Below are 24,983 nucleotides of genomic sequence, written 5' to 3'. Positions count from 1 at the left end.
ACCTCTTTCTCAGCACTGGTGTCTGTTCTGTCAAGCTCCCAATTTCATGCCCTCAAAGCCCTCTGGGCTCTTCACTGGAGAGTAACCAGGAATCTCGGGCCACCCACCATGTTCAGGAGAGTCTTCCAACCCTCTGAGTTCCAGTTTCCTCATCTGCAAATAGAGGTTAGGGTACTCACCTGTGGGAGGATTTTTAGAGGCGAGGATGTGCCCTGGGACATGGCAGGGACTCCACATGGTGACAGCAGAGCTGTCGTGGCAGACAGTCTAGTAAAATGCCTTGAAGTGTGTCTGGGGCCCCCTTCTCCGCATGCTAATCCTGACTCTGTCATTTGTCATAGGATCTTCAGTAAATGCCATAATTACCCTGTGTCTCAGTTTCATCTGTAAATGGAGATAAGTATTTGTAGGGTCGATGTGAGGAGCAGAGGAGTTAATACAAATAAAGCCCTAAAAACAGTGCCTGGCCCCGAGTTTGTGGCTACTACAAGCCATGGCAATGGGAGTGGTTATTTGGGGGCTGTTATAACAAAAACTATTCTGAAAACTTCAGAATCATGTTTCTTTATCTGACGGAGCCCTAACTTCAGATGCCTCTCTGCATCTCACAGAGATCGTAGAAAAGCAGAGCTTTTGATGCAGTGTAAGAGAAAGATACCAAAGAGATGAACAGCCAACCAGTAAATAAACCAGACATGGTAGCAACGCTTGAGGCATGGAATGGACTCCCTCCCCAGAGCTGCTTCAGATCCTGAAGCTGACGATGTACATACACCAATAAGATAAGAAAAGCTTTATTACTCACGTAGTCGACTCTCCAGGAAGGCTAGGACAGGCTTCCCAAACTGGTCTGAAATGGCTTGAGAAAGTCAGTAAATGAAACTGGTTTGGAGATTTTCTTGTGGCGAGGGGGTAGGGATGGCATGAGGAATCCCACACACGAGTGGAGGCTTCCATGGTTCGAACTTCTTGCCAATGCTAAGGCTTTCTTCTCAGCTTGCCCAGATGAGCCGCAGAAGAGGGAGAGGTGAGCTTGACCAGCCGTCAGTGACCAGACATGAAAAACCGGAACTGGGCTCTTGATCGCACTAGCCAATTTCGGGTAGCTGTGAGTCCTGGTTGTGAAATATAGGTTAATGTGGTGAAGAATGTTGGGCGTATGTAAGGGGAGGTAGCGTGAGACTGGTTCTCTTTCAGCTGGGATTGTTAAGATGAGGCATATCTGAAGAGGGGGCATTTGAGTTGAGATCTGCATGACAAGGTCAAAAGCTAGTTGTTCAGAAGGGAGTGGCATGCAAAAGCCAAGGAGGGAAAAGCCAGCTCAGCAGATTCAAGCGGAAGCGATGGCGGGGTGAGAGGTTGGTAGGAGATGGTCAAGAATCAATGCATGGTAAAGATGACGAGGAAGACTCTGATTGCTGTGTTCAGATGTCTGAAGTGCTGGTTTATAGAAGAAAGCAATCTCCTGTTCGCCCCCAGCAGCAATGAAGTTATAAGGAGTCAAATTTCTCGTGCTCAGTAGAAGAAAGGCTCTGTGAGAGCTCCTTTATCAGGTAATGAGCTCCCTGTCACCGGTGGTGTGCCAAAAGCTGAATACCACTAGCAGAGGGGATGTCAGCTGAGGGGCTGGGGGAGCTGGGCCACGTGGCTTTTAAGGACTTGAGGATGCCATCAGCCCTCAGAGTCTAATCTCAGGGAAAGAGGCTGTGAAACAGGTGCATGGGGAACTTCATAGAAGAACGTAGAGATGTGTGCCCTTCACAGCAGTGGCTGTCATTGTTGCCTGCGCTGGGTAATGCAAGCTTCCTTCTAAGAATAGCTATGGGGATTTCTGTTTAAACACAGCTGATTGAAGCCCAGCTCTAGTTAGTGGCTTATTTGCATGTCAAATTAGGGTTCAAAGAAATGTAAATATGGAAGTTTATTTGCCCAGATAAATTTGCTTTAGTAACCTGGAGGAAATGGTAGGGCCTAAGACACTCAAACTGAAATTAATGGACAACTTTGGCCTCTAAGCTCTTCTTTCCTCCACCTTTTGCCTTTTCTTTTCCTTGTTTCAATTCACTTACATTCAGCAAACATTTAGGATATGTTCTGTGTGGGACTATGAATTGAAGCACCCAGAAACAGTGGAACCAAGACCTTTGCTCTCTGGTAGAGGAAATGGTATGTAGCAGAACAACAACAACAATGGTTTATTAACACAAACCTGTTAATAATAAAATAACAACACAAATAAACAACAAAATAAGTGAACAAGCAAGTATCTGGCACATACTGCCCTCCATCCTGCCCCTGCCCCACCCAGCTGGCACTTGGCAAACAAAGGAGATTTGTTTTGATTACCTGGAGAAATCAGAGAACTGGGTCATCAAACTGCTCCCTCCTCCACCTTTAACTGAGGCTGCAAATTCCTCCAAAGAGAAAACATTTCTCATTCATCTTGCTTTTAGCCAGGACTGACACTCAGTGGGCGTCTCAATCAGTCATTCTTGAGCCCATGGATGAATCAATGAGTAGCCTTTGAGACGGACTTTGACAGGGGGTAGCATCTCGCCAGGGAAAGATGATGAGAAAAGCCTTCTGATAAAAACTCCGTGAGCAAGTATCCGATGGACAGAAGCAGAAGTTAGCGTTTCCAGCCGCCCCAGACAGTCCAATGTATTGCTTTACAAGCTAACATGAAAGGGGGAGAAAGTGAAGAGAAGGCTGGAGACTTCTTGAGAGACTTGGAGAATTATAGCGAAGAGTTTGAACTTCATTCTGTAGAAGACTGGCAGCCGTTAGAAGTTTCTGAGCAAGCAGATGACAAGATCAGAGTCATATGGCTTTATTGTTCTCTACTTGTCAATGTATAAGCAGTAGCTGTCATTACTGATTAAAGAACCAGCTAGTGAGAGAGCAAGTTATTTTAGAACGTTGAAACGGCATTTAACTTGCTGGGTGTGAATACGCATTTCTGTATTTGTGAGTTTGGAGCCTTAAGAAAGTCTCGTGTGTTATGTCTCGTAATATGACCAGCATAATCTATTTTCCCCCTCTGCTTTACTGAATACCATGGCATATATGTATTAGCACCTAAAAGTCCAAATTAGCACCCAAATATTTTGGACTCTTAGGTGCTAATATGTTCATCCTTAATTGTCTTCTGAGGATATCTCATCTCATACCATATACCATGGGAGTTTTTCTCATTGACCCCAATATTCTGTCTCCAGTGTTTTCCTGAAGGCTCCCCTTCATTTAAAACCATTGTCTTCTGTGTGTCCCACTCCAAAGCCCCACACCAGTGTAGAGTGTAGTAGCCCTTGAGTGCACTTATTAATTTACATGGATTCTCCCCATCTCACATTCTTTTTTTTTTTAAGATTTTATTTATTTATTTTAGAGAGAGAGAGAGCCAACAAGGACAGGGAGAAGGGCCTCTGCGTTGAGTGTAGAGCTCAACATGGGGCTTGATCTCAGAACCCCGAGATCATGACCTGAGCTGAAATCGAGAGTCAGACACTTGACTGCTGAACCAACTGAGCCACCCAGGTTCTCCATCCCCTGTCTCACATTCTGGTGGAGCAAGACAGTCTCCCTCCTGGTGAAATTACTTGTGTATTCAACTCTCATCCCTAGCACCTGGCATGTCTTACTCAGCAAATCTTCAATGGTAGACAGATGACTAGATAAAAGGTAGAGATGAAAGGGAAGAGTGGAAGAGAACGACATTCCTGGTAGAAAACCAAGCACCAAAAAAACCTCAGCCCATCATTTTCGTCAGCATGAAATCCGTTGGAACATAAGTATATATGAGAATAGGGACCTCGTCTTCCTCATCCGCTCGGCATCCCCAGACCTCAGCTCGGGGTCTGGCACAACGAAGGAAATCTGTGAATATTTATTGCAGAGCAAAGGAATGAGTGAGAGGTAAAAGGTGACTCTATTCCAGTATATGCATCAGGCACCGTAGCCCATAAACAGCAAATTCCCAGTAGCAATTTCGTTGATTATCCGGTTCTTGCCTTCAAGAGGGATGGGATTATTAACCTTCAGGACTAGCTGATACCAGGACTTTGCTTCAAATATATGTTGCACTGAAGTTTGGACCCCAACTCTAGCCTTGGTTCTGAGGAAGGAAGGAGGTAGCCATGATGGGAATAAGCTACTAAGCTTGTCTCCCTCCCTAAATAAGTCAATTTATTCCAGCATCATTGCCCTATAATTTCTTACTTTAATATCTTAGGGAAAGTTTAAGTTGCCTCTTATAATCAGCGCCCAAATGTCTAAACGTATTACCACAGGGGATTGATTTTGAACACAGGACACATAAGAAAACCAAGTTTTTGCCTTGATTTTTGTTGGGTTTTGCATTATTTTGTTTTGTGCTTTTCTTTTTCTTCTCAGAATAATCTCATTGTAGTTGAGTGGGATTCTGGATGCCTGAAGAGAGGTCTACCTTGGTGTATACATCCTTTCATGGAAAAATTTTACTGTAGTATGTTTCAAGGGAAGTGATATTTAACTAGATAATGACAATAAAAAATGATGGACCAGGCTTGTTTCAAATGCCTTATACATAATAACTCATTAATCCTTAAAATGGCCCTTTGCGAAAGATTCTGTTCTCATAGTTGTTTTACAAATGAATAAACTGAAGCACAGGGAGATATGTTTCTTCCTTCAGGGTGGCAGAACCAGTGGGGACCAGGCTGGCATGTGAGCCTAGACAGTCTGGCTTTCCTGTACCCCTTCTCTACACTACACATTGCTGCCAGCTCTTTGATTGGACTTTTTGTTGTTGTTGTTCCAATAACTTCCCCTCCCCAGACACATTACCTTCATAGTGAACACGCCTGGTCTGCTATGTTTAAAGCATTTGCAAGTAAAAAAAAATCATTCCTTTCTTCAGTACCTCTTTCTTGAACACCAGTGATGTGTCAGACACTATTTTCATTCTAGAATCACAGCAGAGAACAAAAGATAATTTCACTGATTCTATGGAGTTTACATTCCGCTTTGGGGAAAAAGTAGGTGATAGCTGCTACAACAAAAGCAAATTCAGATCTCTATTAGGTCCGATGGAATCAGTTGGATGGAGAAAAAACCAATTTATTTAAACTGGGTTTTGGATAATAAAGGGAGTGAAGTAGGGGTTGGGAAGGCCTTCACTGAGAAGGTGACATTGATGCCTGAATGGGAAGGTCACAATGGGCATGGAGAATCCTAGTCAAGAATGAGTAAAAGCGAGTGTGAGTGTTCAGGGCAGGAGCTGTGGGACGGCTGTAGAATACAAGGGCCCCCATGCAGCAGGAGAAAAGTGAGAGTTTAATTAGTTTCATGATGGAAAGGTGAGCATGGGGCTTGTAGTCCATCACGCTAGTGGTTATATTTGAGCTCAGCCACTGGTAGGATCCTCTTAACAAATTATATACACCTTTGGGTTTTCATTTCCTCTTCTGCAAAATGGAAATACCAGTTTGCTGTCAGGAGCACATGAGAAAGTATCACAAGCCTGGTATGGAAATGGGAGATATATCTCCAGTCTGCCCTGTCTTTGCAGGGGTTTCCAGGCAGGCCCCACAGGCAGCCTCCATCCCACCATGCATGGAAATGGGTCTTGCCCCAGTAGGCGGGACCCCACAGGCTCCACTGACTCGTGACTCGGCCCCACACCATAGGCCCCACACATCAACCTGGCACCTCATTCACCTTGTCATTGGCTTATGACAGTCCCCAGCAAGAAGTGGAGTCTGGGCCGCACTTCCAGCATGATGGTGCCACTGGCTGCCAAATGAAGAGTGACTTGAGCTATTACAAACAAACAAAGCAAAACATTTTCCAAGATGTAGGCCTTTTGTTTGTGTGAACAGGGACATGAGCAAACACCGGCATGTTTCAATTTGAAATAGCTTCTGGAGTAATTGCTGGCACTGCATTCTCTAATTACATAATGTCTGTCTTCTTTGGCAGTGACCTTGGTATTGTCTTTGGTGTGAAAAGCACCAAGTCTGGGATGCCGCACACTTAGCCCAGGGAGTACCTACTTCTTGGAGCCATTCGACTCTATTTGTTTCTCTTGCTCTTTCTCTTTCTGGCTGTTAGTACTTATTAGTAGATTCAAAAAGCGTTCAGATAAACTCGTGAATGTCAGACTTGTTTTTTCCGCAAATATTTCTTAAGCACCAGTTCTGTGCCTAGTGGAGTGCTAGGTCCTGGGAATATTCAGAGCTATACAAAATTCCGTGCCCTCAAGGAGGTTGGGAGAGACAGGTATATAAGACATTATGGTGCAGTAAGATGCCAGACAGGGCTCAGTCCTAAAGAGCGTGACCTTTAGAATTACATAGACTTGGGGTTCAATCTCTGGTTCCTCCTTGTTTTGTGATCTTGAGCAAACTGCATAAATTCCCTGAGACTTAGTTTCAACATCTTTGTAATAGAGGACGTAATTCCTATCCTCTAGGGTAGTTGGATAGGTTGAATTAGACAATATTTTTAAAACACTTGGCCCAGTCACCTGGGTGGCTCAGTTGGTTGAGTGACTGCCTTCGGCTCAGGTCATGATCCCGGAGTCCCGGGATCAAGTCCTGCATCAGGCTCCTAGCTCCATGGGGAGTCTGCTTCTCCCTCTGAACTTCTTCCTTCTCCTGCTCCCTCTCATTCTCTCTCTCACAAATAAATATGTAAAATCTTTAAAAAAATAATAAAACACTTGGCCCTACACCTGGCATAGAGTAGATGCTCAATGAACAGCGCAACTGTAATTATTACTAGTGCTGCAGTAGAGGCAGGAGCAAGGGCATGAAGGCACAGAGGAAGGAGGGACCAATCCCAGGGGAATGGCAACATAGGCGCTATTTAAACTGTGTTTTGGATGATAAAGATAGCATGGCCAAGTGGAGGAAGAGAGGGCGGGCAGTCCTAACATTTGGGTGGAGATGGCAAGGGGAAAAGTATTGTTCATGTAACTACGTTCATTTAACAAATATTTATTGAGCTGCTAACACGTGTTGAGCATTGGATTAAGTTTCAGGAATATGCGGTGAACATGACAAAGTCTTACCTTTGTGGAACGTATAGTCTTCAGTGGAAGACCATAAGCTAGAAAAAGAAAGGTAATTAATGAACAAAGAACAGCTTGTTGTGATAATGTTTATGACAGATATAAACAGAGTGATACTAAATAGAACAATTGAGCACTGATAATATTGTTTTAGCGGAGGTGGTCATAGTTTGCCGGGTTTAATCAATGGCAAGAAAGAGCCTTTTTTTTTTTTTAAACTGTGTTATATTAATCACCGTACAGTACATCATTAGTTTTTGCGTGGAGCCCTGGATGTTATATGCAAACAATGAGTCATGGCAAGAAAGATCCTTATGGAAGCGACATCATGAGTCAGAAGGGTGGTATTTCTTGGGGGACCAGGGAGGTGGGCAGAAGATTGTTTTCATTTTGTTTTGGCTTTTGTTTCCATTTGCCAATGGTGAGCAATGGGAAGGATTTTCAGTTGTCCCTTGGAAGGACACAATTAGATTTATATTTATTCAGTGGGCATTGTAGCCGCCATGTGGAACCCAGGTTATAGGAGGGTAAAGTATACACAGAAAGCCAGTTAGGAACTGTTGCAACTATCCAGGCAAGACATGGTTTTTGTTTTGCCTTTTTTTTTTTTTAAGATTTTATTTATTTATTTGACAGACAGAGATCACAAGTAGGCAGAGAGGCAAGCTGAGAGAGGAGGAAGCAGGTTCCCCGCTGAGCAGAAAGCCTGATGCGGGGCTTGATCTCAGGACCCTGGGATCATGACCTGAGCAGAAGGCAGAGGTTTTAACCAACCGAGCCACCCAGGTGCCCCTGTTTTGCTTTTAAGAGGAGAAATAAGAGCATGTTTATTGGGCAATGGTTATGGCCTAGAAGTAGTGGGAGACAAATGATATAAGAGAAAGATTATGTCTGTAGTTTGTTACCATGAATGGGGCCAGGATGGCTACTGGAGTTAGAGTGGAAATAGATTTGGGAATTTCAGATAATAGAATTTGATAAAAGATTAGATTGAGGCACAGAGAATGTGGAAAAAGGGAGAAATCAAGGATGACTCCAAGGGGTTTTGCATAAGCAAGAAGGCCATTTACTGAGTTGAGGTGGAGTGAGAGGGGAACCGGTTTGAGCAGCTGTGAAGAGCTTCACCTGAGACATACTAAATTTGAGATCCCTACTAGAATACTAGAATGATGTTTAGAGCTCAGGATATTGATCTGTGCTAGATATAAACTGGGGAATCATTAGCATTTAGATGGTATTTAGAGCCACAGTGAGCTCCCGAGGAGAGAAGGTGAAGAGACAGAAGATTCAAGAACCCAAGATTCAGGAGAGGAAGATGAAGAAGAGCCAGTCAAGGAGACTGAGAAGGAAAGACCAGTGAGCAAGAAGGAAAACGGGAGGAATGAAACTGTGTAAGTCAAGGGAGAAAAGCAATTCAAGAAGGAGGCAGTGGTCAGGTCTAGAATTCCCCTGTCAAGTAAAATGAGGACAGAGAGTTCTCCACTGGATCTGGCAAAACAGAGGGCATCAGGGGTCATGGCAATGGTGAGGATGGAAGCCAACTTTGGAATGAGCTAAAAACATGAACGGAAAGGGAACATCCCTTGTGACTGTAGGGCTTTTGTTCCAAGTTTAAACCTGAAGTTAAAAACAATATATCGCTTGTGAATTATGAAGCTATGTATATGAATTTCTTTGTCTTTTTACATTTCTGTTCTTTTTTATTGTATTTTCTGAAAAACAGAAAGAACAATGGAATGAGACTATGGAAACAATACTAGACAATTAGTTGGAGAAATCTGGCTGTAAATGTTGAAGAGACCCCAAGCAGTAAATGGGAGGTAGGCAAGGGAGTCAGGAGAGGTTTTGGTTCATTTTGCTTTTTTTTTTTTTTAAACATTTTATTTATCTATTTGACAGATAGAGATCACAAGTAGGCAGGGGGGAAGGGGAATCAGGCTTCCTGCTGAGCAGAGAGCCCCATGTGGGGCTTGATCCCAAGACCCGGAGATCATGACTTGAGCTGCAGGCAGAGGCTTTAACCCACTGAGCAACCCAGGCGCCCCTCATTTTGCTTTTAAATGGGAAATATGAGAGCACGTTTGCTGGGTGACCTATGACACAGAAGAATTCATGTGTCAAAGACTGAAGTTTTTGATGAGTGGTGGGGTCTGCCTCTGAATTTGCGTGTCATCCTTGCGCAGGGGCCATGCTAATCTTCTCTGTATCGTTCCAATTTTAGTATATGTGCTGCCGAAGCGAGCACTGGGGTCTGCCTCTGATAGGTGTGGGGACGCCATCTGGGGAAGCAGAAGGAAAGGAGCACAGGTGCCCAGGATAGAGGACAGCTTTGTAGCACGGATGGGGGAAGGTGACAGAATGCTGAGGTGGTTTCCACCTGCCGTGAAGTATGAGCTGACGTCATCAGCCAAGAGGGCGAGAGGGCAAGCAGGGAATCTGGGAGGCGTGGGGAGACTGAAGAGGGTATGAAATGTCTGTCTCCAAGAAGGAGGACCTTAACATGCAGAGGGAGAGAAGCGAGTGGGGGTGACACAGCTTCACATATTGCTGGCTCCTTATCCAGAGTGCTTTCTTGTTCGCCTCCAAGCTGCGCTGAATCCCTGGCATGGTCCTTCAACTCTGGAGGCCATTGTAGATGTGTGCTGAGTGTTTTGTATAAGGGAGAAGTGCTGTTTTCAGGACGAAGAGGAAGGAAAGGAAGATTGGCCGAGCCTGTGTTACAAGGCAGGCATGATGTCAGATACTTTATTCACAGTATCTTAGCAGGAGGTTTTAGTGATGACAAAACTGAGGATCAGAGAAGCTGAATAACACATCCACAACCACCCAGTGTGTGCGCGCATTCATGTGTGTTGTATATGTGTCTCCATATGTAAATACACATATATGTACTTGAACATTCATGCACACAGACATGCACACGCACAAGCATGCATTTATTTCCTTTTTTTTTTTTTAAAGATTTTATTAATTTATTTGACACAGAGAGACACAGCAAGAGAGGGAACACAAGCAGGGGGAGTAGAGAGGGAGAAGCAGGCACCCTGCAGAGCAGGGAGCCCAATGCAGGACTGGATCCCAGGACCCCGGGATCTTGACCTAAGCCAAAGCCAGACTCCTGAAGACTGAGCCACGTAGGTGCCCCGCATGTATTTTCTAATAACATTCTGTCCCTGTCTCAGAGAATTTTTAATTTAGGAATTTAGCCAAAGGGAGAAATTTGGTACGCAAATGAATAGAGCAGGGGTCAGCAAGGTAGAGCCTGTGGGCCAAATGCAGCCCAGCGCCTGCCTATATTTTGAAATAATGTTTTAATGAAATACAACCATTCCCATTTATTTACAAATTGGGCTGCTCTTGCACTAAAACAGCAGAGCTGAGTAGTTGCTGTATGTCCTACAATAATATCGATATGTCTGCAGTGTCTGTAAAGATTGAAATATTTATCCGGCCCTTTATAGAAAAAAATTTGCTGATCCATGGGCCAAAGTACAAGGGGAAAGGGGCTAAGGTTGAGAAGCTGCCAGTTACTTCATTTTGTCATAATCAGAGACTGCTTTGAGGAAGCAGTGACATTTGAGTTCCCTCCTCAAAGATTCATGCCTTCATTCCACAAGGATTTTTTCGCATATCTGATGTGGCAGGCACTGCTTGAGGTGCTGAAGATACAAGAGTGAGCAACAGAAATAAAAGCCTCTGCCCCATGGGGCACACGTTCTTAGGGACTGGTAGGATCTGGGGATATGGGGTTTGAAGGAAAATCGTTTCTGCTATAGCAGCACTGGAGCAAAGGCACATGGTTGGCATCATCAGGGAAAGTTTCAGAAACAGGAAGTAGTCCTAATTGATGCAAAAGATATAAGGGGGGCGGGAATGAAGGACTATACTGTGAATTAGTGATTTTCAAAGTGTGGTCCTCAGATGTATCATTGGGACCAACCCAGAGAGTTTGCTAAACATATGTGTTCTTGGGACATGGTTCAGACCCAGAGAATCCGAACCTCTGGCGTTAGGATGCAGGTATCTACATACTCCAAAGTTCTTCACTTATTCTTAGGCTCACTATATATTTTTGAATCATGGTGGCAGAAGTCCACTGGAGTCATATTCAGGAGTGTGTGTGTGTGTGTGTGTGTGCGCGCGCACGCTGTAGTGGGATGTCAGCAGAGGGAAGGAGGTAGGAAAGAGAGTGAAACCCTCCACAATTTAAGACAACTTAGAATCCACTACTGGAATTCAGGCTTCTCTGGGCACATCTGGAAAACTTGGATGGGTGACATCACTAGTGAATGGGAGGTCCATTTATAAAAGAGAGTACGGAGCTTCCTGGAAGAGAGCTCAGCCTTCAGGTGTGATGATAGAGTACTTGGTCAATGCAGACCCCCACTCATCAGGGGGAAAGGATGATGGCTGAATGCATTGAGAGGACATCTGCCAGATTTGCCTCATAGCTCAGGCCTTCATGCCTTTCTTTTCAAGTAAAGGCTAATATAGGGCCAACTCATTAAAAGTGTATGCCCCAATCACCATTAATGTCCTTGAGAAGTCCATAGTTGAGGTGGACACATAAAATACCTGTCCAAATAGTAAAAATAAAAGGCTAAATTAACAGTACAGGCCATTAGTTAGGGCTGGGTGGCCAAGAATAACCTGGCGGGTTAGGTGAGACAAAGACGGTAATGACAAGCAGAGAGGAATGAGTAAGTCTATCCAAACAGCAGAAATTGCTTGAGCTTGAGAGAGGCCCATAATCAGAGACAGCACATGCATGCAGTAATGAGTGGTTCAATTTGGCTGCAATAAGAAATTCACGTAGAGCAGTAATTGGAGATAAGTCTGGAAAGGTTGTCTAGGGCCAGATGGGGAAGGGCCTTGAATGCCAAGCTAAGGATTTTGGCATTTATCCTGGAGGCCATGGGGAGCCATTTAACTTTTTTAGCAGTGGGGTTACAGGATTAGAGGTGCACTTTAGGGAAATTAAACCAGTGGAAGAATGGAGGACAAAATGTGGATGTGAGAGATTGGAAGTGAGGAAACCAATTAAGAGATCATTGGAAAGGCCCAGGTGAGAAGTAATAAGCACCTGGATATGGTAGAAGCTGTGGGGATGGAGAGGATAGAAAAGAGGACTTTGAGAAAAAGCACAGATAGAATCAGCAGGACTTGGCAATAGAATAGAGAAATGGAATAGGCCAAGAAGAAGGGTCCAAGACCATCCTAAAGATTCCCACCTGGATAACCACGGAGACACTGTGCAATTACAGGATGGATGAGTGGGGAGGGTGTGAAACCTGTTGATTTGAAATGCAAGAGGCCAGGTGGGTAGGTAGTTAGAATGGCAGAGACTTCAGGGCCACGTCAGCAGTGGGGAGACGGCATCCACGGGAGTGCCCGTTCCTTGTGGCCAAACATTGGACTACTGATTGAACTCAACATGGTAAATTGGATGTTGCTATTTTTTCTTTCTACACACTCCCACCCACCCCCAGACACACACACACACACACACACACACACACACACAGAGTCATATACTGATTCAATAAATATGCACTGGGAGGAAAACCTTGTGTTGTCTATATGTATAGATACTAGTTTTGTTCATTTCACCCCATGTGGTAAAACTCGTGCCAGAAGCCCAGAAAATGTAAAAGGGGGAAAATAACTGATGATAAAACAATATGAATCCACCAGAGAAGAATAATCAAAACTGATTAGAAACTGGTTTCTTTTCCAAAGTTTCATTTTTAAATACTTAAAAAAACTTATGGACATTGGGGAAGGTAGATGTTATGGTGAGTCTTGTGAAGGGTGTAAACCTGGCGATTCACAAACCTGTACCCCTGGGGCTAATAACATATTATATGTTAATAAAAAAATAAAAATTTAAAAATAAATACTTAAGAAAAACAAACAAACCTTAATTGATGCTTCAATGGAAAGAGTATAAATGAAGTTGGATATTGATGTAAATCTCCCCCCCTTTTCTGTTTTTCCTTCTTTTACTTCTTAACAATGCAATGCAAAAATCAAACAATTTTAACAGCCCTGCTGGGCTCAGGAGGGCTCTGGCTCATCAAGAAGTGCTTCCCCTAAGCAAAAGTTACCAAGCCAAAAGCACACTGAAACCCTTCTCTTAAGTAAAAGCAGTGGGAAATGCAATATCATTCCAAAACTTGTTTCTTAGAGTAGATGAGGAAGTTGTTCAAGAAATTAAATAGTCACTTCTAAAGCAATAGCTTTGAAATCATAACATCAGTTAATCAAGAAACCTGGAAGTAGAAGGATTATGGAAGGAAATACAAAATATTTGCATACAGGTGATAAGCTAACACTTACACCACCCATCCACATCTTATGTCATGACATCCATTGCCCTCTAGCCACTTAAACTACTCAGGGAGAGAGCTTCTTGCCCGAGAATCACAAGAAAGTGTCATCAAAGGATCACAAGGTTTGAAGGCCAGTACTCCCGGTTTGGAATCCTGGTTCTGAGATTTATTAACTATGTGACTTCAGGCAAATCTCTTAGTTTCTTTGAGACTCAATATTGTCATCTGTTGCTATGAGAATTAAATTAGCTAACGGGGGAGAAGCAAACTGCATGGGGTGCCTAGATGGCTCACTTGGTTAAGCATCTGCTTTCTTCTCAGATCATGATCCAGGAATCCTTGGAGCCACCTTCCCGCTCCCCGCTCAGCAGGGAGTCTGCTTCTCCCTCTGCCCCTCCCCGTCGCCTGCTCTTGTGAGCTCTCTCCCTCTCAAATAAATAAATAAAATGTTTTTAAAAGATAGGAATACCCTGCAGAGAGCCTTGCATTTAATAGACAGTTTTTTAAAAAATAAACTTTTGGGGCACCTGGATGGCTCAGAGTGGGTTAAGCCTCTGCCTTCGGCCCAGGTCATGATCTCAGGGTCCTGGGATTGAGCCCCGCATCAGGCTCTCTGCTCAGCAGGGAGCCTGTGCTTCCCCCCCTCTCTCTGCCTGCCTCTCTACTTGTGATCTCTCTCTGTCAAATAAATAAGTAAAATCTTCTTAAAAATAAATACATAAATAAAAATAAACTTTTTATTTCATTTATTTTTAGATAAACTTCTTATTTTAGAATAGTTTTATATTTACAGAAAAACTACAAAGATTTTAAAGAGTGTTGCCATGTAGCCCACACCTGGTTTCTCCTATTATTAACAACTTATGTTGGTATGGTATATTTGTCACAACCAGGGACCAATACTAATACGTTATTAGTAACCAAAGTTCATACTTTACTCAGATTTCCTTAGTTTCTACCTCATGTCCCTTTTCCTTTCCAGAATCCTGTCCAGGATACTATACAATGTTTAGTCCTCAGGTCTCCGTAGTCTCCTCTTGGCTGTGAGAGTGTCTTAGACTTCCCATGGCTTTGATTATAGAATGTCCCTCAATACTTCAACTATGCATTGTCTGAGGTTTTTCTTATGATTAGACTCAGGCTATAGGTTTTGGGGAAAAAGACCACAAAGAGAAAGCACCATTTCATCACATTATATCGAAGGTACTTATTACCAAGACGTATCACTGTTGGTCTTGACCTTGGTCATCTGGCCAAGATGGTCAGGATTCTTCACTCCAAAGCCATTCTTGATCACTTCATTTCCACAGTGTACTCTCTGGAAGGAAATCACTAGTCCCAGCCCTTACTTAAGGAGTGTGGAGTTTTGCCCCACCTCTTTGCGGGCAAAATGTTTACAGAAATTATTTGAAATTCTTCTGCACCAGAGATTTCTCTGTTCTCTCTCATTTATTTATGTATTCAATCACACATTTATATCCATATGGACTATGAGTCTATTCTTTAATAATTGATGTTAAAATCTAATTTTTTTTTTGCTCATATTATTGTGGTTTTGACTGATGAAAGCTCTTCCCATTGACTTTTATGTCCCATTGACATACCCCACTGTTTTGTGTGTTTCTGGCTTTGTTTTGTTTTAGCACTTCCTTACTTTCTGGTGCTATAAGGTACCTTGGGTTCATCTTGTACATTACCCCCCCCTCCATGACCTAGGATTAGCTCTTCCTCCAAGGCATCCTGGTACCTTTTATTGGAGGGGATAACTTTTTAAGGTCACTTTTTTTCTTAGTGTAAGGACACACAATGAAGATGCTAAGAATTTTTTTTTCCATAAGATTTTGTTTATTTATTTATTTGTCAGAGAGAAAGAGAGAGAGCATGAGCACAGGCAGGCAGAATGGCAGGCAGAGGCAGAGAGAGAAGCAGGGTCCCTGCTGAGCAAGGAGCCCAGTGTGGGACTCGATCCCAGGACTCTGAGATCATGACAAAGCCGAAGGCTGCGACTTAACCAACTGAGCCACCCAGGTGTCCCTGTTACTAAGGATTCTTTATGAAATTGTTGAACAACATTGACAGTATAGACAATCTGGTGACTCAAAGTAAACAAAGATTTACTTTAGTGCCTCCTATGTGCCAGATATGGTACAGGTTTCTAAGCATGCCAAGATGATATGAAATGGTTCCTGAGTACTTCCCATGAGTACTGCCACTGTATACACTACTGTAAACACTTTCTGTGTGTTGTCACTTAACACGTCTAACAGTCCTAGGAAGTGTAACTCCTATCATCATTCTCATTCTTCAGACAGCAATGATGGGACTCCTTTGACATCCCAGGTCTCAATATCTGGTAGACAAAATAGACACAGGGTGATAATAAGAACAGGAAAGAGAGATACCCACTTCAGCTGTGGGATTTGGGAGAAAATTCTGGGCTAGTGACACCTGAACTGAGTCCTGGTGGATGAAAAGGAATTTGGGGTAAAATTCATGGGGTAGCATTCCAGGAAGAAGAAAGATCTAGAGTAAACATGCCAGGAGGTAAAACAGCGCCCAAGCAGGGATGGTGAGCAGGTAGTTACTGCCAGGCAGGGAATGAGTAGTGCCAGGTTGACCAGGAAGATAAGGGACTTGGTCTGCCTTTGCTCTTCCAGGTAGCTTGGACTACCTTGTAAATGACAGGAAAAAGGGGAGTGACATGATAAAATGTGAGTTATCGACAGATTGTTTTGACACCATGCAGATGACAGGTGAGCAGTACAAAACAAGAAGCAAACAGACTAGTTAGGAGGAGACAGCAGGAGTCCATGGGGGAGATAGTAGGGGCCTAAACCAGGGCAGTGGTAGTTCAAATCAGAGAAATTAGTATATATTAACTTGGCAGGACCTGGAGACTGAGAAACCACGTGGTTCCTACATTTCTTTCTTTCTAGAATGTAGAGTCCAAGTCTCAGGACAATAAAATGAAAACGGTTTAAGAACGTTCTGAGGAGAAGTTCATGAATATGATTACAGCATCCTATGTTATCAATTTGGGAACCTAATTTTGCCAAATTGGAGACAAAAATAGAAGAATCTTTTTTTAAAATTTAAATTCAGTTAATTAACATATAGCATATTATTCATTTCAGAGGTAGAGTTCAGTGGTTCATCAGTTGTACATAACACCCAGTGCTCATCACATCCCGTGCCCTCCTCAATGTTCATCACCAGTTACCCCACGTGCCTCCCTGCCTCCCCTCCAGCAACCCTCAGTTTGTTTCTTCTGATTAAAAGTCTCTTATAGTTTGTTTACCTCTCTTGATTTCCTCTTGTTTTATTTTTTCCCCTCCCTTCCTCTATGTTCCTCTGTTTTGTTTCTTAAATTCTGGCTATGAATGAAATCATATGGTAATTGCCTTTCTCTGATTGACTTATTTTGCTTAGTGTAATAGCCTCTAGTTCTACCCACATTGTTGCCAATGGCAAGATTTCTTTTTTTTTGATGACTAAGTAGTATTCCATTGCATATACATACCACATCTTCTTTATCCAGTCATCTGTCCATGGCCATCTGGGCTCTTTCTATAGTTTGGCTACTGTGGACATTGCTGCTATAAACATTAGGGTACAGGTGCCCCTTCAGATCACTACATTTGTGTCTTTAGTGTAAATATCTATAGTGAAATTACTGGGTCATAGGGTAGCTCTACTTTCAACTTTTTGAGGAACCTCCATACTGTTTTCCAGAGTGGCTGCACCAGCTTGCATTCCCACCAACAGTGTAGAAGGGTTCCCCTTTCTGCATGTCCTCCCCAATATCTGTCATTTCCTGACTTGCTAATTTTAGTGTGTGAGGTGGCATCTCATTGTGGTTTTGATTTGTAAAACAGAAGAATCCTAACATTCATTTATCCCTGTGGCAGCAATCTTAGGGAATAGTTAACAAATACAATTATTGGTAGATCAGAATGAAGATGTGGTTTGGAGCCAACCAAGAAATTCTACCAAAGTTGAATTCTACCTCCTTGACTAAACTGGCCTATCTTGCCTCAGGCTCCATAAGCCTTAGTTTCCTCTTTGGTAAAGTGGGAAACATGGTCGAATCTACATCTTGAGGTTGTAGTGAAGGCAAGAGTTAATGCAGACCTTGCTCTTGACACGTAGATAAGGGCTATCTATCGTCAGAGTAAAATTGTTTAAGATTTATTTTCTGCTTTCCCATAAAGTTCACTTAATCTTCAGCTATCTTTTGAAGGTAAAGTTTGCCATTCCTTCTTCAGAGCAAGAAATTAAGGCACAGAGAAGTAAAAGGTTTCTGGTTAAAAAAAAAAACAAAACAAAACTAATAGCTGGGCTTACCGTTAAAGAGCTTTTAGAACAGATTTCTGGACTGCAAGACCTGGATTCCCCACCTGACAGACTTGTGAAACAGAAAGCTAGTCTTTGCTCAATCACCTTGTTTATTCTTCTAACAAATATTTGCTTAAAGTGCTCTTCTCTGGCAAGCCCTGTTATATGATCAGGATATACCAAGAACCAGGTAAATAAACTCCTGCCTCATGGACTTGAAGAGATATACAAACAAACAAACAAACAAAGGATAAAATGTGAGCTATAAAGCACCTAAAACGAATAAGTATTATGAAAAAACATTAAACTGGAATATGCCTAACCTGAAACATATTTTTTTTTTATTGACCCTGCTTCAACTATACTGCCCAGATTAAATTTTCTGCAAGGGACAGACTTACCCCAGTGAGCTTCTTTCATTTTAAGACCTGTATGGTCCCCTTGTTGTGCAGAGAGAGAAGACTTGGAGAGTAAAAAGTCAGGCAGATCGGTACAGGCAACCATCATTCCTAAAAACACGAGCAGAAGTTCTGCCTCAATTGGGGCCCAGTATTATAAAAAGCACGTATGGTTGTTGACTTAGATAAAGGGAGGAGGCCAAAATACAATTATAAAGAGCAGTGTAGGCTAAAAAAACACAAGTTAAAAGATGAGACTGATTTTACCATGAATAACCTTTGAAATGTTTTGGTGTGTTTTCTCCAGTTGTTTTCTCTGTCACTTCATGAGAGCTTGTTATATATAAAATTTTTCATCCTGCTTTTCAGTAAGTATTATAACACAAGCACATTTCTTTGCTACCAAACACTCCCTGCAAAACATAACTTGTAATATCTGCATTATATTCATAGTGTGAACATAACATAATTTATTTTACCATTCCGCTCATTTCAAGTTCAGATTGTTTCCATTTTTTTTTCTTTTTCTTTTTTTTGGTGAATCAGGTATTTATTGCTGCTTAGCTATCTAATCCTTTGGAGTATATCATCCTAAAACTTAAATGGCCTCAAACCTTTATTTATTAATTTTCATGCATCTAACTTGGTTGCTGGGCAGGTTCCACTGGTTCATTCTGGGCTCATGTAAGCAGAGATTTTCAGTGTAAGTGGTAGGATAGGCAAGTATGAAGATCCAAAATGGCCATATTCACACATCTGGCCATTGGTGTCAGCTAAACACTGAGGTGCTCCTATTCTCCTCAGCACCTTTCATCCTCCAGAAGCTAGACTGGCTTTCTCACATGGAGGTGTCAGGTGACATGCCAAAAGGGTCAAGAAAAACCCAAGACCTCTTGAGGTCTAGGCTCTGAAATAAGTAAAACTTAACTTCTGCCATATTCTTTTGGTTGAGACAAGTCACAAGACAGGTCCAAAATGAAGGTGTGGAAAAAATCGACTCTACCTCTGAATGACAGGAACATCAAAGTCTCCTTATGAGGAGGACATGCATGCTAGGATATAAGGGGTTTGTGACTGTTAGTCTACCACAGGGATTACTGAACAATATGCTATAATGAACACTTTTTTGTTCCTTAAGCTTTATGTTTCAGGGTCTAAAAGATTATTTCCTTGGAATCAACCTCTAGAATTCGATTTACCAGGAGTAAGGAGAAAATACATTTTTAAGACTTTTGATACAAACACTCTTGTTTTCCAGAATGTACTTAGTCAATGCTCACCATCTCTGCTTTCTAAGACAGAGGAAATTTAATTGGTCGACCCCAAATTAAAAAAAAGTTAATTGTAATATTCCATCAGAATTAAAGGCAGGATTCTTTTCTAAAGGCATAAAGCAGCTCAGTGGCAACGAGCTGAATTTTTCTATGTCTGATCAAGAATAACGTTCTTCTTGGCATAAATGAAATCTTGGGTGAGGAGTTGGAGGCAGACCAGATTTCAGATCCATCTACCAAACAAATCCCTTGTGATTTGAATGCATGAATTTGTTGAGATTTCCTGATGGCTAACAATATGCCTTCATGTTAGCAATGACAAAAAAACTAATAGCTGGGCATGGTATTAAAAAAAGGCCTCTTTTTCATGTAATTGAATTCTTCAATCTTGCACTGCATTCATTGAGAAGAACTCTTGGGATGAATTTCTTTGAAATCTATGCTACTGATTTTATTTTCTGATATGTTGACCTTCTTCATCTTGAGACATGTTGCAAGATTGGCAGGCTTCGTTTTCTGTGCATCAGATACAGTGAAAGCTGTGTTAAGGCCCCTTGCCGTTGAAATGTATTCAGTGTGGATACTAATGAAGAATTTTAAAGCGATCCAGCCTGGTTCATTCCTCTTTTTCTCATTTCTCGGGAAGGGGGAGAAATAACATCTCCTTAGCAAAGAGAACTAAAAAAATAATGACCACATCTCTCATTCAGAACTTAGTCTGGTTTTCAGCTCACTGTGTTCTGTTTTGAGAAGAAAACTATAAATCCGTATCAAGAATGGTGGCGATTATTGTTTTTATCCTTGGAGAATGGATAAATATCTTGCTGGTGACTGTCCTGTCTAAATGTCCTCCACATGCTTCAATTTACATGATGTATTTATTTACCATTCACCGGGCATCAGCAATGTGAAAAATGCCAAGGTAGGCATTGGCAATGTAGATATGAATTAATTATGGCCCCTTCCTTCAAAGCAGCTCACAGTCAAGTCTAAAGGGTGGATATGAACCAAAATGACCTGGATAAGCCTAAAATCTCACCCAAAAAAGTACTCAAGATAAGAATGAATGAAAGAGAAATATCTTCCATTCAACAAATAAACATAATGAAAAATGTATTCTTTATTCACATATCCTAACACATTTGCTACAGTCTTTAAACACCTTGCTTCTCCAGTTTTCCATCACATGGATCTGGAAAAACCCTCATGTGGGAGAAACCCAAACAACCTTTTTACTTATATATATGCCTGTATCATGACTGCTGACCTCAAAAGGACCCATATCCCACACAGTCTGTTTAACTCACTGTATTACTATCTGTTAGGTTCTATTAGGGTGTCTGAGGAATGAACTCCATTCTGACACGATCTCCCTTGAAAGAATGTCAGATATCACAGGTTAAGGGCTCAGTCTTATAAGCCTCCCTTCATCCCCCATTTTAGATGCTACTTGCAAGCCCAGGTTCATAACTTTCTTAACTGTGCTTCTGACCCACTGGCTATGAATTGGAGGTTCCCACAACCTGTTCCTTGGATTTCAAATGTCAGCTCCAAGCCCAGGTTTGTAGCTGTGCTTCTGACCCACTGCTGTAAATCAGAGGTTCCCATGCCTTCCTCCTCAGGATCGATTAATTTGCTAGATCAGCTCACAGAACTCAGAGAAACATTTTATGGACTAGCTTATTGGTTTATCATAAAAGAAAATAATGCAGGAGCAGCCAAATGGAAGAGATACAAGGGGCAAGTTATATGGGAAAGAGGCAGAGCTGCCCTGTCCTCTCTAGGCTCATCATTCTCCCCATATCTGCACATGCTCACCAACCCAGGAGCTCTCTGAACACAGTCCTTCTGGGGTTTAATGGAGGCATTAGTATGTTGGCATCATAGATTAAATCATTGACCATTGTTTCAACTTCCCAGAGGTGGGAGGTGGTGGGACTAGAAGTTCCAACCATCTAATCACTTGGCTCCATTGGAATCAGCGCCTATCCTTGGGTTCTTTTCAAAAATCACCTCAATGATCAACAAAAGACACTTGGGAAATTCCGAGGGTTTGGAGGCACTGTGGACAATGACCCAATATATATGAGAAATACATTTTGGTCATCTGAATGGCCAAATATATATTTCATATAAATCATAATATAACACATACAACAAATATTTCCAACTTTCTCCACCCTTCTCAAACCCTCAGCTCTTTCCTAACCTCCCTCCATCACTTATGACTCTCCGCAAATGACCACCTCCAAATGCAAAGTAAATCCAGGAAATGAGAAGCCCCTTACCTTTTTTCCTCTAAATGTACAAATCCACCTACATCCACACCCTCCTGCCCTCTTTCCTTCCTGTTACAACAGAGGAGAGTGGTCCTAGTTCCTTTGCCAAGGCCAGTTTCTTTGCATTTCCTATGAAACATGTCCTTTGAAATGACATTTCTTCCCATCATCATTTAAACACACCTGAGTCCCTTCAGTTTTTAATCCATCAATAAACTTCCAGAGACACCCACCAACTATACAGCTCTTCTCCTCAAAAGCTCTGTCTTTTGTTACTGTCTCTACCACAAATCTCATTATCCTCCCTTTGACCTCTTCTAATCTGGTTACTTTTTGCATCATTCCACTTGAACAGCCTTCACTAACATCAACAAGGGACCTCACTGTCATCAACTGCAAATGTCCCCCTCAACACCCATCTTCCTTCACCTCTCTGCCATATTTGGCATTGCTGATCACTTCTTTCTTCATGGAACGCCCTCCTCCTACAGCCACAGTGGGACACAATTCTGGTTTTCTCACTTTGGGGCCACTCCTTCTTCCTCTTTCAGGTCCACACTTTCCTACCTGGCCATTAAAGGATGGAGTTTCTTAAAGCACCACTGATGGCCTCTCTGCTCTAGAGCCTTGGGGACCATCTAAAACTGCCCAGATATATCTCCAGTGCAGGGCATCCCTGAGCTCCAGATTTGTGTTTCTTGTTATTTTACATCTGCACTTAGAAGCCTCAAAAACACCTCAAATTTGGAACATCCAAAATAGCATTCATGACCTTGCCCTTCTCCAAGATTCTCCATCTCTCTGTCACTACCTTTCATCCATTTCACAAGTGAAAAAGAAACTACTGAGAGTTTTCCTTGATACATCCTCTTCCCCGATCCTGATCCCTGGCCAATTCTGTAAAGTCCATTCTAAGGTCTTATTCCATCCATTCTTTCCACTTCCACAGTCTCCGCCCTGGTATGAGCCACTTCCCATCTTGGTCTACTGCAGTGGCCTCCTGTCCAGTCATTCCAATTCCTCCCTAACCCTCTTCCACTTCATTCTCCAAACCACCACCAAACGGATCATTTAAAAATACAGAACTCAGGGGCACCTGGGTGGCTCAGTGGGTTAAAGCCTCTGCCTTCGGCTCAGGTCATGATCCCAGGGTCCTGGAATCAAGGCCCGCATTTGGCTCTCTGCTCAGTGGGGAGCCTGCTTCCCCCTGTCTCTGTCTGCCTCTCTGCCTACTTGTGATCTCTCTCTCTCTGTCAAATAAATAAATAAAATCTTTAAAAACTAATACAGAACTCAGTGTATCACCTCTGTGATTAAAATCCACCAATGGCTTTCCCATGGCCCAAAGAATAGAAGCCAAAATCATTAACATGTCCTAAAGAGTCCCATCCAGGCTGACTTCCACCCACTTCCCTTCCCCATCCCTCTGATACCTGCCCTCCACCATTACCCCTTCTTGCCACAAGAATGTATGCTTGTTGTCCTCTATTGGAACACTCATCCTCCACCCTCTTCTATCTAATGTGTACACAGTAAATTACCTCCTCTGGGAGATCTTCCAAGAATCTCCAGATTAGTTCACCTCTGCAGATTATACGTTCTCACCACAAACTTCTGCAATTACTTATTCAATGTCTGTTTCTATCACTAGACAAAAAACTGTATGTTGTCAGAGGGGAATGTCTTATTGACTCACAGTTGTCTTCCCAGTGCCTATCTTTAGTGCTTGGAATATAGTAGACATTCAACAGATGTTTTCATTGAGCATATATTATGTGCCAGGCACCATTCCACTGGCTAAACAATGATGAACACAACCAATCCAGTCACTATCCCCAATGAGCCCTGCATCATAGTGGAAGAAACATAATGTCAAATAAATAAATATGTAATACAAGTGTTATAAAGAAATCTAAGTGCTCTAAAGAAAAAAAAAGTAAGGAAATTGAGAATGTTAGATGGTGGTGAGTTAGGCTCTTTTACCTAGAGTCTAAAAAGGCTAATTTTGATAGAGAAGTCCTCTTTGAGGAGAGCATTTGAGCAGAAGTTTGAATTGGGAAAACAGGAAGGATTCAGGAGAAGAGCTTCCTAGACAGAGGGAAAGCAAGTCCATCAGGGAATGAGTGTGTTTGAGGGATGACTAAAAAAGCCCATGTGGAAGGAAAGAGGAGAGTCCTATGAGCAGGAAGTGAGGCTGGAGAGGAGGGCGGGGACATATCACATGACACCAGAAAGTGCTCCCATTTGAAGATTCCCTCCTCAGAGCTGGACACATGTTGGGTGAGAAATCCTGAAATGTGTGTGTTTTCAGAGGCCAGATCTCTTGACTCCAACCCTAATTCTGTCACCAGCAGCCAGCAGTGCTGAAAGCAAATCACGTTCTCTCTCTGTTCCTCAGGTTCCTTATGTGACAAATGTGGGCTTGGGACCAGCCTATCTCTAATATTCTCTCCAGATCAAAAACTCTTTTCTTTTTTAATGAACGTCATTTAATAAGGAGAACTGGGTTAAAGGTCAAGTCTGCCACTGTAATTTTGTGCAAGCTACTTTTCCTATCTAAGTGTGTTTTGGTGTTTGAAAAACAGGAATAGAAGAGCCTTCTCTCGGGACTGGCATGCCTGTCAAAAGACGTGAGGCATGTGAAAGTTCTTTTGAGTTGTCACATGCTATATAAACCTGTAGGGAATAATTCTTGAGAATTTATGGTATAGCAGGCACTGTTGTAGGTACTGTGTATGTGTTACTTTATCCTCACAGCAATCTCAGGAGGTAGATCTATTTAAGGGCCACCCAGGAGAGAGTAAAAATCTCAAATACCCTCAGGCAGTGAAATGGTGGAGTTCGTTTTATACCCAGATCCACTTGGCATCAAGGCTTTAGGGAGCCTCATTAGAATACAGGGTGTAATATATGTGAGTGCAGGGGTAGGGTGGGGAGAGGAAGGGCTGTTGGAAATCAATCCAGCATTATTGATATAAAATAAATGTAAATGATGCCATATTTGTATTTCAGTAAATAAGACTGCTTGAATAGCATCTACATTCATAATAGTTTCCAAATTCTTTTTTTTTAAGGTTTCATTTATTTAGTTATTTGACAGAGAGAGAGCACAGCAAGGGGAATGACAGGCAGAGGAAGAGGGAGAGTCAGGCTCTCTGCAGAGTGGGGAGCTCGATGTGAGGCTCGATCCCGGGACCCTGGGATCATGACCTGAGCCGAAGGCAGGCGCTTAACTGACTGAGCCACCCAAGTGCCCCCAAATTCTTATTAAATAGATAAAAGCACTATGTGACCCAGAGTCCTTCCTGGAACAA

General features: G+C 42.4%; 1 protein-coding gene and 1 non-coding gene across 2 annotated transcripts in view; one reads left to right on the top strand and one right to left on the bottom strand.

The window, feature by feature from the left end:
• The window catches only part of DAB1 (DAB adaptor protein 1), a 591,361-nt gene that overhangs the window by 103,109 nt on the left and 463,269 nt on the right, over nt 1-24,983 (top strand). The gene's annotated exons all lie outside the window — the stretch shown is intronic.
• LOC122901497 lies at nt 9,191-9,296 on the bottom strand. The gene has a single exon (XR_006383514.1). It is a non-coding gene; the product is annotated as a U6 spliceosomal RNA (small nuclear RNA).

This window comes from Neovison vison, chromosome 2 (assembly GCF_020171115.1).
Source record: "Neovison vison isolate M4711 chromosome 2, ASM_NN_V1, whole genome shotgun sequence".
Lineage (NCBI taxonomy): Eukaryota > Metazoa > Chordata > Mammalia > Carnivora > Mustelidae > Neogale > Neogale vison.
The sequence above is the reverse complement of the archived record's forward strand: the minus strand, read 5'-3'. Positions and strand labels throughout refer to the sequence as shown.